The 17083-nt window shown below is 33.9% G+C and overlaps 1 protein-coding gene across 1 annotated transcript in view; it reads left to right on the forward strand.

Annotated features, from left to right (window-relative positions):
* Nucleotides 1–17083, forward strand: part of LOC5575569 (centaurin-gamma-1A) — a 649196-nt gene that overhangs the window by 107822 nt on the left and 524291 nt on the right. The window lies entirely within an intron of this gene.

Genomic DNA, 17083 nt, shown 5'->3' on the forward strand with positions numbered 1-17083 from the left:
GTAATTCAAACATAAGTCAGCTCAGAAGCGCCATTTTAAATATTGATGAAAGAACCGTCAAATACTTAGTTTGCACATATCATCAACACTGGAAGATGGGTGCAAACCGGCATGTTGCAATATTCACTTTCAAGCTACATGTGATTTACGTGGAAATCACCATTCTGTAACGATCGCCATGTTAAGTATTGTCACGGTCGTCATGTCGAATTCTAATGCTATTTTGTAGAACTTGTCAGCATCTACATTTTACGAACATGAACGCATTTTAACAAAACTATAACTCATGATGATAATAAATCTTGTATAATCAATTATATTGCACTTCACAAGCTAATGTTCTTCTGTCGGGTAACCTTTAGCTTCACATTCAATTATTTTGGAGCCGACTGGAATACGTATGAAACATATGTTGATAGTTATCTTGATGGTATTCTTTGCAAACAAAACATGATATTGACAGTGCTTTCAAAACTTAAAAAAAAACTCCATTGTTGGAGCAAAAGGCATTGCAATACCAAAATGTGAAGTAAAATTCGAGTCCGTGATGCAAAAAGAAAATTAAAATCGTTTTACTCAATTAAGAAACTAAAAAATGGAAATAATATTTCTCAATTGGATCCTGATTCCAAACCCTTTTTGAAAATTATCTGAAGTTAAAAAAACCTCAGATGCCAATTCCTGCATTGAAAGAGGAAAACAAATTACTAACTTTTTGCGAAAAAGATTAAAAAACTTACTATGCAGTTTGAAAGCGCGCACAATTATGATTTAGGACTTACTAGTCTAATTGAAAATCAAGTTACTCAGGATCAAGTTATCAAGAGAATGTTTTCGAGAACTCTAGGTTGATACAGGGTGTCCGCATATTATCCGTACAAACTTTGACGGCATTCATTTACACACTCAAACGAAATAAAATAAGCGCACCTATGTGGTTCAATACCTTGACATATTGTTATTGTTCGTCGTGAGTTTGGTTCAGCTGCAGTTTCAAATTCCATCAAAATGAAGCCCAATGTGTTGCGTGGGGCAATTGTGGAACTTTTCCGTCAAGGAAAATCCGTTTCAGTGATTGCAAAAAACCTGAATATGGCAAAATCAACAGTGAGTGACACCATAAAACGATACCAAGAGCTTGGAACGCTAGCTGATCGCGTCGGGAGAGGTAAAAAACGCACTGTTCGAACTCCACAATTGCGTGAGAAGATCCGGCGTCGAATCAAGCGAAATTCTTCAGTTTCTATCCGAAAAATGGCGAAATCGCTTGAAATTTCCACAACTTCCGTTGCTGCTGTAGTTCACGATGATTTGAAACTCAAATCATATAAACTGTGCAAAAACCACTACTTAAATGACACTATGAAAGCAAATCGACTCAAAAAAGCTAAAGTTCTTTTGAAACGATTGTCCGAGGGCCGCCATCGGTCGGTGCTGTTTACTGATGAAAAAGTTTTCACTGTTGAGCAGCATCACAACCATCAAAATGATCGGCAACTGCTTCCAGCAACTTCGAAACAACGAGGAAGTGTTTCAAGAAGCCATCATCCTGCTTCAGTCATGGTTTGGGCTGGAATAACTCACACTGGGAAAACCCCTTTGGTATTCATCGACAAGGGGGTTAAAGTGAACCAAGCCGTGTATCAGAAGCTCCTAACTGACTCAGTAGCTCCCTGGGCATCACAGCATTTTGGCAAAAACGACTGGATTTTCCAACAAGACTGGGCACCGGCTCATGGGGCAAAAAAGACTATTAGTCTTTGTGAACGCATTTTTCCCAGTTTATTGACGAAAGAGGAGTGGCCCTCAAATTCTCCGGATTTGAACCCGATGGACTACTCCGTATGGTCCATCCTGGAGTCAAGAGCCTGCAGAACGCCGCATAAATCCGTAGAGCACTTGAAATCATCTCTTTGGAAGGTTTGGGACGACATTTCTGTGGAACAGCTTGCGGCCATCGTGGATGACTTCCCGAAACGTTTGAAGGCGTGTATCTCGGCTCGGGGTGGCCATTTCGAAATGAACAAATAAGACACATTTCTTTTAAACTTATAACTGTATGAAATAATGTACCTTGAATTTTTAATTTGAAATAAAAGTTGCTTTGTAACATCATTTTGTTGTACGGATAATATGCGGACACCCTGTATATTTAACAAATGTTTTCAGTTGGAATATTTTTCTAAAAAAATTTAAAAATGCCTATATTGTACCAATTTTGAAACCGAACATAAATCTTGCAGATACTTCTAGCTATCGTCCAATCAGTTTGCTTTCCTCCATCAGTTAACTTTTTGACAAATTCATTTTGAACCGAATGATGGTCCACACGAAAATTATGTTTTTGGCAATGAACAGTTCGGATTCCGTCATGGACATTCGACCACTCATCAACTTTCGCGTGTAACAAATTCGATTCGTTCCAACAAATCTGAACAAATCTCTTCTAGACATAGAAAAAAGCATTCGACAGTGTTTGGCATGAAAGCTCGATTGTAAAATAAAAAAAAAACTTTAATTGTCCAACATACATTGCATACAATGCATTGTTATGATAATTCAAAGTTATCTGTCAAATTGTTCTTTTCAAGTTGATTGTACCATAGGCGTAGCCAAGATTTCCGTCCGTCCGTGGGGGTAAGCGTTCATTAATTTCGCGCAAATTGAGCATTATATAACAATAACTGCACCATTTTTGAATGAAACGTTTAACTATTAAGGACATCCATCTTTCTTTTTCATTCACAGCTGGCAAAGTGAAGTTGCAGCAACCTTCTTGATTTTTTTTAATGAGGACCATGTCCATTACCGGTTTGGAAAATTCAATATTGTAAAAAGTTAAAAAAAATGATTGGTAGAGAGTCTGGCCAGTAATTAACACAGGACACGTTCAAGGACTCTTAAGGTTCCGTCAGAGATTTTCCCAGAAATATCTCGGGATTCCCGTAGATTTCTTCTGGATTTGATTTTAGTTATCCCACGATTATTTATTCTATCATATCAAAAAACTACAAAAACACGAAGCACAAATTTATGAGTTTTATTGTAACGTTTGTTGCAAGAATTTGTTTGTAAACCACACCAAAGATTTCTTTATTTTTTTTCTTGGGTTTCTCCAATAAAACATTCGGTTTCTCAACAGATTCCTTCGATTATTTTCCCTTGAATTCCTTTAGGAATTACAGTAAAGGTTTCAGGAATACTGTCAATGTTTATTTCAGGAAACATTTCAAAATTATTCAAAATTTATAGTCTTCGAAATTTTATTCATATTTATTTCTTGAGATGACGAATTCCATCGAGAATGAGTCGAAAAAAAAATAAAAATCGTGCTCGATAATAATCGATTTGGATTAAATTTTGCACATGTTTCTGGTATGGTATAAAAGGTATTTTCCATAGAAAAATCAATCATTTCGGCTCAAGAATAACTTTTGAAAATGGCCTATAAGTTTTTGTATGCAATTTATTTGAAAAACAGTTGATTTTACAGAAAATTGTTCTATGAAGAAATTGTAGTTATCCATTTGGACTACAAGAAAAAATATACTGTGAATAAATATTTTATCATTTTTCATTAAAAATTCAAAAAGAAAATTTCATATTTAAATTACACAAAAAAAACATATTTAATATTTTTAAATTTTCACCAAAGAATCTTCAAAGAAAACAGATGATAGGGACAAAATTGTATGATGGAGTAATTTTTGATAAAAAAGTTTTCCTAAGAACAACTTTAGTTCGATTTTCACAATATTTTTTTTTAAGATAAATACGTTCTGATGATACAATAAGAATCTTGAAATCATTCTAAACCATAATGATTAGTAGATCATTTATCTAGAAGTAGCCATTTTCGAATTATATTATGTTTTTTGCAAAAAATATAAAAATTGTATAATAAAATAGACCATTTTCATTAGTTATTCGCGATTCTCCATCAAGAAAAATAAGTAAGTGGAGATAAATATCGCCTATACTCTCGTAAACGTATTGTTCTTGATGGCGAATCACGAATTACTAATGAAAATGGTTTATTTTATTATATAAATAATCATTTTTAGCATTGAACTTGATATAATTAAAAAAATGGCCACTTTTAAAAGAGTAATCATGATAATCATTATACTTTGGAATGGTTTCAAGATTCTTATTGTATCATCAAAACGTATTTATTTTGATAAAACGTCAAAATTTAGAAAATTGATCAAAAGTTGTCCTGAGGAAAACTTTTTTATTAAAAATTTCTCCATCATGAAACTTTGTCCCAAACATCCATTTCCTAGCAAGACTCTATGGTGAAAATTTTTAAAAAATATTAAAAATGGGGTTTTGTGTAATTTAAAATTCAATTTTTATTTTCGAATATAACATGAAAAAGAATAAAATATTTTTTTTCTTGTAGTCCAAATGGTTTGCTACAACTTCTTCATAGAAAATTTGTCTCTTAAACCAACAGCTTTGGAGTTAAAATTTTAAAATAAATTGCATGCATTTTCAAAAGTTATTCTTGAGTCAAAATGAGAGATGGAATGGAAAATCCTTATTCTATCATATCGAAAACGGCCGAGTTCTGTATTTGACCAATCTGACGTGGAATTCGTCAGATATTTCTTAATACTTTCCTCGTAGTATTTTTTTCTGTCTTACATGTTCCAGAATTCTATCAAAAAGTGTTCCATCGATATCTTCGGAAGAATTTCGTTAAATATTTTTCATGAAATACATCTAAGGAATTTTTCAGGCATGTCTTTGAGGAAAAACTGTAAACATTCTTCTAATATGTTTTCAAAAATTCCTTTAGGCATTTCTGTCGTTTTAGAACTAATTTAAACAAATATTCCAAAAATCAAGAATCACTCTCGGATCACAAAAAACTCTTACAGAGGTTCATATGAGAGTTTTTTTTTGCGGATTTTCTGTTTGGAAACTCTTTACGGTTTTTTTTTCGGGAGCAACTCTTAGCATTATTTAGAACAAGCTTAAAAAGATTCATCCAAAATTGTATACATACATTTTCCTAAGAATGCATAAAAAATCCATCCATAAATTTCTGAATATCTTCTCAAATTCTCTACGAATTCTTTCAGGAAGTCCTTGATAAACTTATCCAGGAATTTTACTAAGGATACAGCCATTCCATGAAAAACCGATCTAATGGGTCGGAATTGGTCCGTGGAAATGTGCTATTTTGTTCCTGATGCGAAATAAAGATACACGTGTTATTGGATTTTTTGATTAGGGTGACCATTTCCAAAATAGGGTGACAAAAAAAAATCGCGACTTTGTAAAATTGTTATTATTTTTTAAATCAAAACATTTGAACCGTTTGGCCGATTTTCAATTTTCTTGGACGACAGTAAGGGGACACGGGAGACAGTGTTATTTTTCCTATCTTTCGTCTCACTCTAACAATAATCATCAAAACTTTGTGGAAGCAAATCTCGAGTTTTAGTGAACCGATGGAGCTGAAAATTTATCGGGTTGTGCACTACATATATAGAATCATACTGATACATTTTTGCATCGATATATGGAGTGGTTCTTGGGATTTGCGTCTTGAAATGGATAGGGTGATTATGATGACGTTCCGTGCGGCCTTAAAGCTAATAATTTTGATTTGACTTGACAATTTCACAAAAATTGTTTTTTACATAAAAAAAACGTTTTTTCGTAATTTTGCTTTAGGGCAAAAGGGGCCATTGCTGTTCTCATTTTTTTTTTAAGTTTACATTTACTGTCAAATTTTCAACAATGTATGTTTTTTAGTTTTTGAAAATAAAAAAATGTCATTTTTTATCGGCACACACTGTAGGTCTCAGCGCATTAGATTTTTTATTTTCAAATAGTCTTAACTTTTGAACAGCTCAACCGATTTTCAATCTTTTTTTACGGAATGAAAGCTTAAAATTTCAACTTTTCAGAAAAAATATAAAACTGAAAAAACTTTTTTGGGTTCTGGGACCAGAGAGGGTATTACTGTTCTCATTTTTTTCTAGAAACTTCAGAAATTTTTCACGTATACCGTCAAATTTTCAGCGATGTATGTTCTTCAGTTTTTGAGATATTTTTTGAAATTTAAAAATCAGGTATTCCGCAATCAAACATCCAACATTAAGGGTTTTTTAAGAAGAAGAAGAAGAAGAAGAAGAAGAAGATACCTTGTAATGGATAGCGTGAAACCGAAGGAGATTGAACGAGATTCCCTGAATAGCTGCATGTAGTAGCCAAGATAAGAATTTTTTATTGAAGGGACCATCGAGTTAGGGAGGTATCGAGTTACAGAACACAAAAACAGCACAACTGCGTTCCAAGGGACCATCGAGTTAGCCATGAAAACCAACTTTTACTATGGTTCTCTAACTCGATATCGAGATACGGAATATCGAGTAAGGGAGAGTTGACTGTATAAAATTTGGAAAAGATTTTACTTTGCTTTTTTTCTAACTTTTTTGCAGAGACGTTATTTACTTTGGAATTGAGAGAAGTGCTGAGTCAATTGGATCCAATATTTTCCAAGCATTCCAAGTTTTCATTCCATAAAAAAGATTGGAAATGTTCTGAAGTTATGATTTAAAAATAAATAACAATTTTGCAAAGTTGCGATTTTTCGAGTCACCAATATTTAATTTTCTTGGACGAAATGAAAGCTAAAGATTTGGACTTTTCAAGAAAAATAAAAAGTTCCACAAAAATTGTTTTTTTTACATGAATAAAAATCAAAAATTTCAGTTTTTTCGTGTTTTGAAGGTCGTGGGACAAATGGGGCTATTGCTGTTCTCATTTTTTCTGGAAAGCTCAGAAAATTTTACGTTCACTGTCAAATTTTCAGCGATGTACGTTATCTAGTTTTTGAGATATATATATATATATATATATTTTTAAATAAAAATTCAGTCATTTTTTATCAACATACACTGTAGTTCTCAGCGCATAACATTTTTTTATTTTTAAAAAATCATAGCTTTTGAACAGCTCAACCGATTTCCATTCTTTTTTTTTATTGAATGAAAGCTTAAGATTTCAATTTTTCAAAAAAAAAAAAAAATAAAATAAAACTCTTAACAAATATAAAAAAAATCTAGTTTTTTTTATATTTTTTCAAGTACAACAATTTTTTTCGGAATTTTACATTTTTCCTATAAATTGAAATCTTAAGCTTTTATTCCATAAGAAAAGATTGGAAATCGGTTGAGCCTTTTGGCCTTTTGTCTCGAGGCCTTCAAAACACGAAAAAACGGTTTTTTTTTCATGTAAAAAAAACTTTTGTGGAGTTTTAAATTTTTATTAAAAATCAATGGCTTTCATTTCGTCCAAGAAAATTGAAAATCGGCCAAGCGGTTCAAAAGTTACGATTTTTTTTTTTAAATAAAAATTTTACAGAGTCACGTCAGAGTTATTTTCCAAGCATTCCAAGTTTTCATTCCATAAAAAAAGATTGGAAATGTTCAGAAGTTATGATTTAAAAATAAGTAACAATTTTGCAAAGTTGCGATTTTTCTAGTCACCAATATATAATTTTCTTGGACGAAATGAAAGTTAAAGATTTGGACTTTTCAGGAAAAATATAAAGTTCCACAAAAATTGTTTTTTTTACATGAAAAAAAAAATTAAAAATTTCCGTTTTTTCGTGTTTTGAAGGACTTGGGACAAATGGGGCTATTGCTGTTCTCATTTTTTCTAGAAAGCTCAAAAAATGTTACGTTCACTGTCAAATTTTCAGCGATGTACGTATCTTGTTTTTGAGATATATATATATATTTTTAAATAAAATTTCAGTCATTTTTTATCAACATACACTGTAGTTCTCAGCGCATAAGATTTTTTTATTTTAAAAAAATCATAAGTTTTGAACAGCTCAACCGATTTCCATTCTTTTTTTATTGAATGAAAGCTTATGATTTCAATTTTTCAGAAAAAAATAAAACTCTTTAAAAATATAAAAAAAATCTAGTTTTTTTTTATATTTTTTCAAGTAAAACATTTTTTTTCGGTATTTTATATTTGAGCGGTTCTATTTGAACTCGAAAGTCGATTTACTTTTGTATTTTTTGATTTGGATGAAATTTTGCACATGCTTTCTTTATGCCCAAAAATGCCTTTTTGCATCATCGGCTCGCCATTTTGACTCTAGCCTTACTTTTGAGAAGGGCCTAAGAAAAAAATCCTTAATAATTTTCAAAAAATTATAGCTTAGAAACGGTTTGTCCGATCAGTTTGGTGCCTTGCGCAAAGTTTTAGGTTATTGTTGGGACTATCTGGAAAAAAATATACACTGTAAAAAAAATGTTGTAATTTTTTATATATCGAAAATAAAGCTTTAAAATCAATTCTCTCAAAAATCGTATTATTGATTTTTTTTATTTTTTTATATGTTAAAGTAGACAAAAAATTAAGTCTTTTGCACAGTGGGTCAAGATGGAGAAATCATGGACAAAAAAGTTATGATTTTTTGAAAATAGGTGAATTTTTGAAAATGGTCATAATAAACTTTTTAACTATTTTTAAACTCGATTTTATGAAAGTACGCAAAATTTACAACAAAAAAGGTATACGGAAAAATCAGGCTAACTTTTACCGTTTTAAAGATACAGCGATTTTAATACAAAATTATGATATAATTTTCAATTTTCGGTCATTATAATGTAACTTAGAAACGGTTTGTCCGATCAGTTTGGTGTCTTCTGCAAAGTTTTAGGTTATTGTTGGGACTATCTGGAAAAAAATATACACTGTAAAAAAAATGTTGTAATTTTTTATACATATATCAAAAATAAAGCTTAAAAATCAATTTTCTCAAAAATCGTATTTTTGTTTTTATTTTATTTTTTTATATGTTAAAGTAGACAAAAAATGAAGAAAATTACAACATTTTTTTACAGTGTATATTTTTTTCCAGATAGTCCCAACAATAACCTAAAACTTTGCGGAAGGCACCAAACTGATCGGACAAACCGTTTCTAAGTTATAATTTTTTGGAAATTATTAAGGATTTTTTTTCTTAGGCCCTTCTCAAAAGTAAGGCTAGAGTCAAAATGGCGAGCCGATGATGCAAAAAGGCATTATTGGGCATAAAGAAAGCATGTGCAAAATTTCATCCAAATCAAAAAATATAAAAATGAAATTTGGGAAAAAAAAGTCGTCATTTTCTGTGGAACCGCTCATTTTTCCTATAAGTTGAAATCTTAAGCTTTAATTCCATAAAAAAATTGGAAATCGGTTGAGCTGTTCAGAAGTTATGATTTTTTTGGAAATTAAAAGAACTAACGCGCTGAGACCTACAGTTTATTTTCAAAAAAAAAATATATCTCAAAAACTAAAAACCATGCATCGCTGAAAATTTGACAGTAAACGTAAAATTTTTTGAGCTTTCAAGAAAAAAATAGAACAGCAATAGTCCCTTTTGTCCCGAGGCCTTCAAAACACGAAAAAACGGATTTTTTTATTTTTTTTTTTCCATATAAAGAGAAAACTTTTGTGGAGTTTTATATTTTTATTAAAAATCAATAGCTTTCATTTCATCCAAGAAAATTGAAAATCGGTCAAGCGGTTCAAAAGTTTTGATTTTTCAACAAAAAACAAATTTACAGAGTAACGATTTTTCTGGTCACCCTATTTCGGAAATGGTCACCCTAATAAAAAAAATCCAAAAACACGTGTATCCTTATTTCGGATAAGGAACAAAATGGCAAATTTTCACGGAATTCGGTGACCCACTAGATCGGTTTTTCATGGAATAGCTAACTAATGAGTTACATAGAATATCCAATGCTGAAACACTGAAACACTGAAACAAATAAGTAGATGATAAAACGGATTTAGTACTGTACCATTTAATTCCACTAGAGTTTGTATCCTTTGACAGATACGCGTATTTCGATCTCAACTGTAAGGCCGTCTTCAGTGTCGTGTACTAGACTCGAGTAACATTATTCATAATTTTAGACAAAAATCGTTTGCAATCTTCTATTATCACAATAAATTCGTTATATCTTTAGGTTATAACTGAAAGCGTTTTTTTTTTCTATTATAAGCGGGTGAAATCTGATCTCTTATAAGCAGGTGAAATAAAAGCTTAATTTAGTTTTACCAAATTAGGATTATACACAGATAAAAATATTTAATTTTCAATGTAGTGTAAACTGAAGAGTATAGTTAAAATAAACCAAATTCATCCATTATTACAGCTTCACGTTTAATTTTTAATTAAAGATGCTTGATTATTACATGGTTGTGTAAATTTAAAGTAATAAGCGTGTAATAAGTGTAATAAGCGATTGATCGTTAGCATTTCAGTTTATTTTGATGCTCCAAATATGTGCATGAAAATGAACTTAAATTTACAACATTTTTCTAGCTGTGTTGTGTTACCGAACACAGATCACCTATATATGAGAAATTATTATAATTTTTAACATGATACTAATAAAGGAATTCGAAAAAGATTAATCGTACCAAAATAAAGTATAATCAATTCCAGGACAACTGAACAACTAAATATAATACCAAAGAACGGTATGCTATAGGTAGGGTTACTAGTTATGTGTTCGTTCGATATAACTGAATGTAAGTTTTCAACCCTGCCCTGCTCACTTATTTTTCGGTTGTGCAATCTGGGCTCCAAAAATGTTTAAAATTATCTCACTCCGCTCAAGTTACCCAACTTCGACAATTAAATTCCATTTTGCCCGCTAACACGAGTTCGTCGAAAATTCCGGTTGCTAATTTCCCTCCAGCGCGATTAAAGAAGCAGTTACCGAATGTAATTCACAGAAGATTTTCCCACAATTTTCCTCCGTTTCTAGGTCAACTCGAAACGCCCGGGCGACGGCTCGGCTCTATTCGGTCCAGCGTTCGTTCGCCTCTCTTAGATTATGTGTTTTGTATATTTTCGCTAGCTTGAATAAACATTTTCTGAAGGAGCCATTTCATCGCGCTTCAAGCATCCATAAACATTAGAAACCAACTGGCGAAACACAGAATCGCACACCACGCCTTTCAGTGGGACAACATCTGGCAAACGCGCTGATAGATTTTGATTGAATATTTTTAGCGCCGTGTCCAAATTAAGCAATATCGAAATGCGTTGTCATCTTTCCGAATGAAGCGTAGGGAAATCCAAAAACCAAAGAGGAAGCGAAATACTGTTTTATATGCTAATAGTTGGAGCAGTGGGTTTATTGTACAAGCTTCGACCCTTCTCGGAATATTCAAGTTTTGATATGGGAACAGAAGAACTCATTAAAATTCATGAATGTCCAATGCTAGCCAAATGGGAAACGGAAAATAGAGAGAGAGGGCATTCTTGCAAGCTCTTGTTTTATGATCATTGCTAAGGGAACCGTTGCTTAACCTTTTCCCGTTTCTTCTTCGCATCTAGGATCAGCATCGGAGGTGGGTTTTCACATCATAAAACTAGGTCCCAAGTCAGCATCCCATGCTGGTCACGATTGCCATTATGCATATATGTGCCTTAGTTTTCGATCGAAATGTCATCTCTCGGGGCATTTTGATTCTTGCAGTCGGGTCATTCAACCGTTCTGAAAAGGGACGTGTCAATTTACTGGTCATAAATTTTATGTCGTCGAACTTTGATGTAAATTGGTTTTATTTTTTCAATTTTACAGTCGTACCCTGCTCAACATGTGGGCGCTACGAATTGAATCCGGATGACCCAAAAAAACGCGTCCAAATGAAACCGATGTGCGACGACTTTCAACTCCTACTCAAATTTCTTTCAACTGCACCGGATAATCGAACTGCACTGCCATGACTATCAGCATCATCGTCATCGACATCGACACATGAATGGTGAAAGCCTCAGGTGTTTCCTGTCTTCGGGGTATCAACTTTCAAACGACGCTGTTACTCTACAGCTTCGCGAAGCCCGGAAGTTGCCTGAGGTTGGTGAAACGCCATCTCCGGCCGTCGAAAGTCTATTTTCGGGAACGAGTTCGTCGGGCACAAAGAACCTCAAATTATGTGTGTGGGAGGATATCTAAAAGTGTTGCCGAGTGGATGTAATCTAATATGAAAATCCATTAGCGCACACGATACACGCGTTGTGTCAGTTTTGGGGCCGGCGATGATGGGGGTTGGGGGTTTAAAACTTTCTGCATTTAGGATTATGAAGCATCGTAGCGAGCCATCATCTCGGCTAGGTGTTATCTGAAACGGGATGTGCTACGGTGGAAAGTTTCAAAATAGTTATTTGCTTTTGATGAGATCCTATCAATATGGAAATTATTTTAAATCGGCAGATTATTCAAATATTCTTCTCTCCATTACAGCATATGCTACCTGATTTTAAATCGTTATAACTCTAATGGCACATGTAACAGAATACTAAGGTTTGAATTGTTGATGTAACACAGTATGGTAAATTTACTTACAAAGCTACCTATTTTGATTTGTTGGATACTGATTCGTTTCAATTCTCGAAAAGTAGAAATCAAACATAATTGTGCACTAAAATACATTCCCATAAGCTTGGCACAGATATTCAGATACTTTATCGTAAGTTTGAGGCGTCCCGGGATCCGAAAATGGTCATTTCTCGAAAACCTATTTATATAGACTCAAGTCAAAAAAGTATACAAACTTACTTTATCGATCCTACGTGTTTCGCAGACGAAATTCTACACGTTTTGCTCTGAACCAACTCGATTTTTCACTTTTAGAACGTTTAATTTTCGGTTTTACAAAACGACGAAAGTAAGATTTTCAACTTTTGCAACCTAACCACTACTTTCGCCGCCCCGCTGTATGGAGAGACAAAGTGACTTAACCACGAATCGAAACAAAACACTACTTGAGTCGATTTTACACTGGTAGAAAAACGTCGCAAGTAACTGAATAAAACGGCTTATCATTTTGTCATAAAATTCTTGTGTGAAATAATAGGAACTCCATAGTTTTTAAACGCAAGCTGATTGTATGCTAAATTTAAGCAATGTACACGTCAAAAAAATGCTAAAAAGGTGATTCATTTTAAAACAGTTTTAGAAGACCGGTTGTGATTCTTCTGAAGTAACTTTCTCAAAACCGTATGGAAGTTACTTACGTCGATTTGAAAAAGTAATCGAGATTTGTAGGATTAATCAAATGCAATACTCATAGCTATCCTATTCAAACGTTTCTCAAAAGGTTTACACGGATGCAATTTTCTTAAAATTCCGTCATGTAGTGGCCATATTATAACCGATTCCGGAAAAAAAATGTGACTTGAAATTTGCCTACCTCCAGGGGCAGTACCCTTTTCACCCGACCTGACCCAGTGATCCACCGGAATAACTCCTACCACAGGAATATTTCCGTGTTCTTCTGTCCACTTCTAGAAACTAGATATGTGTGCCAGTATACTGACAAAAAAGCTTTTAAATCCAGTAAGAATTCGCTAAGCGGTGAGGGTTTTACTCAGGCCTATACGGGTTAAAACTAACTTGTGAAAATTGATTTACAATATTTTTACCAAACATCGTTCGTGGAACTATCTCCAGAGCAGTTCTAAAGGAAGCATTGTATTTGATGAGTACTCCGTTCAATACGTTGATAACCCTACTTGTTTTTCCTCTTCTAGAAACCACGATTTTTCTTCTTCTCTTCTTCCACGATTGGTAGTGTCTTAATCGACTATAGTCAGCTTTGTGATTAATAGGTTACTCACACTAACTTTCACTTTGATCATGTCTCTGCAACAGTACTGGAAAGAATAAAGTACACAAAGGGTGGTGTTCATACAAAATGACCAAGTTTGGAGACATGTATCACAGCTTCTAGCAAATCGATTAACCTGAAATTTAAACAGCGTATCAAAAATTGCTTGAAATTTTATGGATAATAAATTAAAGGAATTTTAATTTTTATTCCAGAGTTTCAAAGTTGTTTTTATTATATTCCGTTTTGAGAAAAGTGACAAAATTATCAAATCAAAATGTTTTTGAAATGTGAACATTTTAAGAATGTTTGTTTCTATAAATTAGTTCACCTTGATAAAGAAAAAAAAGAACTTTGTGATATATAAGATTGATCCTAAATTATTTCTTATCACAATGGGCAGTTTGCAATATGTTAGATTTTTTTTTCCTTTTCCTTCTGGCGTTACGTCCCGTTAACTGAGAGCTTTCTTTGTCAATTGAGCATTTTTTGTATGAAATTGAATGTAAAATTAAAAATACATGAATTTTTCACCAAACATTGTTAGAACAATTCAACGATCTTATCAGTAGTCTGGAGAACTTTGAAGTGTTCTGACACGCTCGTGGAAATAACGTTCTGATCGACGGCGTAGATATTGTAGATCACTACATCAGCATAAGTCCGCAGCATAAGATCATGAAGTCTTTTTTCATTATTTCAATGATTTCAGAATTGCTGTTAGTATTATTCAATTACCACACATTGCTATATTTGTAAAAAGCGTTATGACAGCTGAACTCATGTAATAGCTATAAATCATCCCATGGTACTGTACTGAATCACTGTTTAGATATAACTATAAAAAAGAAACGCTCTTCATATTTCAAAGCCAAATAATCCATCAAACAGAAAAGAACTTTCCGAAACGACTAAAAAGTATTATCCCTTGCGGCAAATTCCACCGAATCTAGAAACGGCCTCTTCTGTATGGTATGCCTTTATTCCTAGGAAAATATCCACTCCGCCCATCCAACTTCCTTACTCCAAAGCGAGAAAATTTGCAGGCATCACGCTTCCATGGTTGTTTCACGGAAATTCCCTTTGCTTTACCAGTCACTCGGAATGGGCAGAATGGGAACGATGTACTTTTACAGCCGGAAGGACTTGAAACACAACACAACGTGTTTCGTGTGATAGAGTCGTCTTCTGAGGAGGAATTCGGTTCTATTCATCCCCAGAGGGAAGTCAATCGTCGTCATCATACTCGTTGTAACATTCGTTTCCAAGTAACTACGATACTTTACTCTATCTTTTACAAGGCAACCAGCAACAAGGGAAACGAAATGATTGTTCAGTGAATGTTCACTTATAGCTTTTTCCGGTGATTATGGTTATTGGTGGGTTGCAACAAGGAGTATCATAAAATCCACCCAATCGATCATTTTGTGGTCACTTTGAATAAGAATTTTGTTCTGTATGGTATGGTACTGTAGCGTCTCGTTAATGTTGTAAGTTTTATTGATGTTCACACTAAAAGTCGTCACAATTCACTAGCTTTCCGCCCTTATTCTATCGTTCATCCCACCTTATATCACTATCAAACACTCTCGACCCGGAATGACCTGCTCGGCAATTTGGTAGAAAGATGTCCACTGAACTTTGAACGAAAAATTGTCGTCCCTCTTCGCAAATATCAGAGAAGTAGGTTTAATCCGAACGCCACGGAATCGCCACCCGGATCTGTCGCGAACACCTCCTGTAACGGACCGTCAGAACTGCGGCGTCGTACACACCCGGACACCTCCTGTAACGAACCGTCAGAACTGCGCACTCGCCGCCAGCGATCGGGGCGTTTTATCGTACTCCCGCGGGGCACTCAATCTCCCAATCTGAAAATAAAGAGAGAAAAGAGAAAAGCCAAAACGAGCCTCGCTCTGGCTCGGTTAGTGCAGCCATGTGACCGAGACCTTGTTGGGGCGTTCAGTCAGCGCTGTTGACACACAAACAAAATTAAAACAAAAACATTCTCCGGCATTGGAGCACGTTAACGAGCAACAAGCAGTAAGGTTCTTGTCTTCTGCTTACATCGCTTGTTTCTAGTTAACCTAGTGAAAACCCACATCTGATGAAATCCACTAACTTGCGTGGAACATCATCGAAAAAATAAAAGGGTTCTTCCTTAGATCAATGGTGATCATTGATCTTTCGAATTATTCAATACGGGGAGGGGAATGCTTCCTTCGGTCGGCAGGACCGCTACAGTACAACTCCCTATAGGATTTCCATCAGAAAATCTAAAAAAAAATCTGGAAGAATTCTTTACGAAGTTTCTGATGAGATTCCTGTGGTAACTGATAATGACAAAGAAATTAATTACAGAAGCCTATTATAGGACTTTATGAAGTAGTTGCTGGCATTCGTGCAATGCCCGCATGGGAATTCAGTGTAATAATCATCATTACCGTTTTGATTAATATTACGAACACTTAGAGAAAAATAAACGTACCGTTTTACAAATTTTTAAAACCTTTTTACTCAAAATCGAAGCAATTCTTAAGAAAATTTACAATTGCATTACAATAAATACAAAGCATTGATTGAAATTCGCACGCAAAAGCTGGTTTTAAATTTTCGATGATTGAATAATATATTCATGAGCCTTAAGGTGAAACAGTTTGGAATCTAACTTCTGAGATTGCACTAAAATTTCAAGGCACTAATCTCGCGAAGGAAGCACCCAACAACAGTGAACTTTTTTTTTTTTACTAGTTCGTTTATTTGGGGCTCAAATGCGTGTAACGCTTTACGGAGCCGAAATTCATTTTTGTACTATTTACAATCAGTGAACTTTTTATTTTGGCTTTGTGCACTAGCAGAAAGCTTAAAATCAGAAGTTCAGGAACGTTTGCCTACTATGTGTTCAGTTTAGTGCCTTTAAAAATGCGAGTAGGGCCACAAGTCGGCCATTGTGACGGCCATCTTTGGATTTCGAGAAGTTTCACCTTAAGGCCTCAGTTAAGTAAAACCGATCGAAAAGCATATAAATCAAAACATTCTGTATGATAATTAATACCTAATTAAGAGTTGCTGAATCCATTTCCGTTTTCAGAAATATCATAGCACGTCTGTTTTTTGAGATATGGACTTGGAAATGCATAATTTGTATGACAATTTATTTGCTTAACCCCTCTACCGGCAGCTTCATTTTTTACCGCAAAATACATATTCAAACCGTCATAACTTTTTTGTTTTTCAAATTTTTGCACCATTTTTCCACAAGTTCTCAAAAAACTCTTCTAGTTTAAGAATCCGTGTCGATATTAATTGTTGGTGATCTGGTTTTAAAGATATTCCGATGTTCCTTGGGGGACCGACATTTTCCATATAAAATGTCTTAAGCGGCCATTTTTTTTTTTTGATCAATTTATCAAAAAAAAATAAAATA

Source organism: Aedes aegypti, chromosome 2 (assembly GCF_002204515.2).
Source record: "Aedes aegypti strain LVP_AGWG chromosome 2, AaegL5.0 Primary Assembly, whole genome shotgun sequence".
Taxonomy (NCBI): Eukaryota; Metazoa; Arthropoda; class Insecta; order Diptera; family Culicidae; genus Aedes; species Aedes aegypti.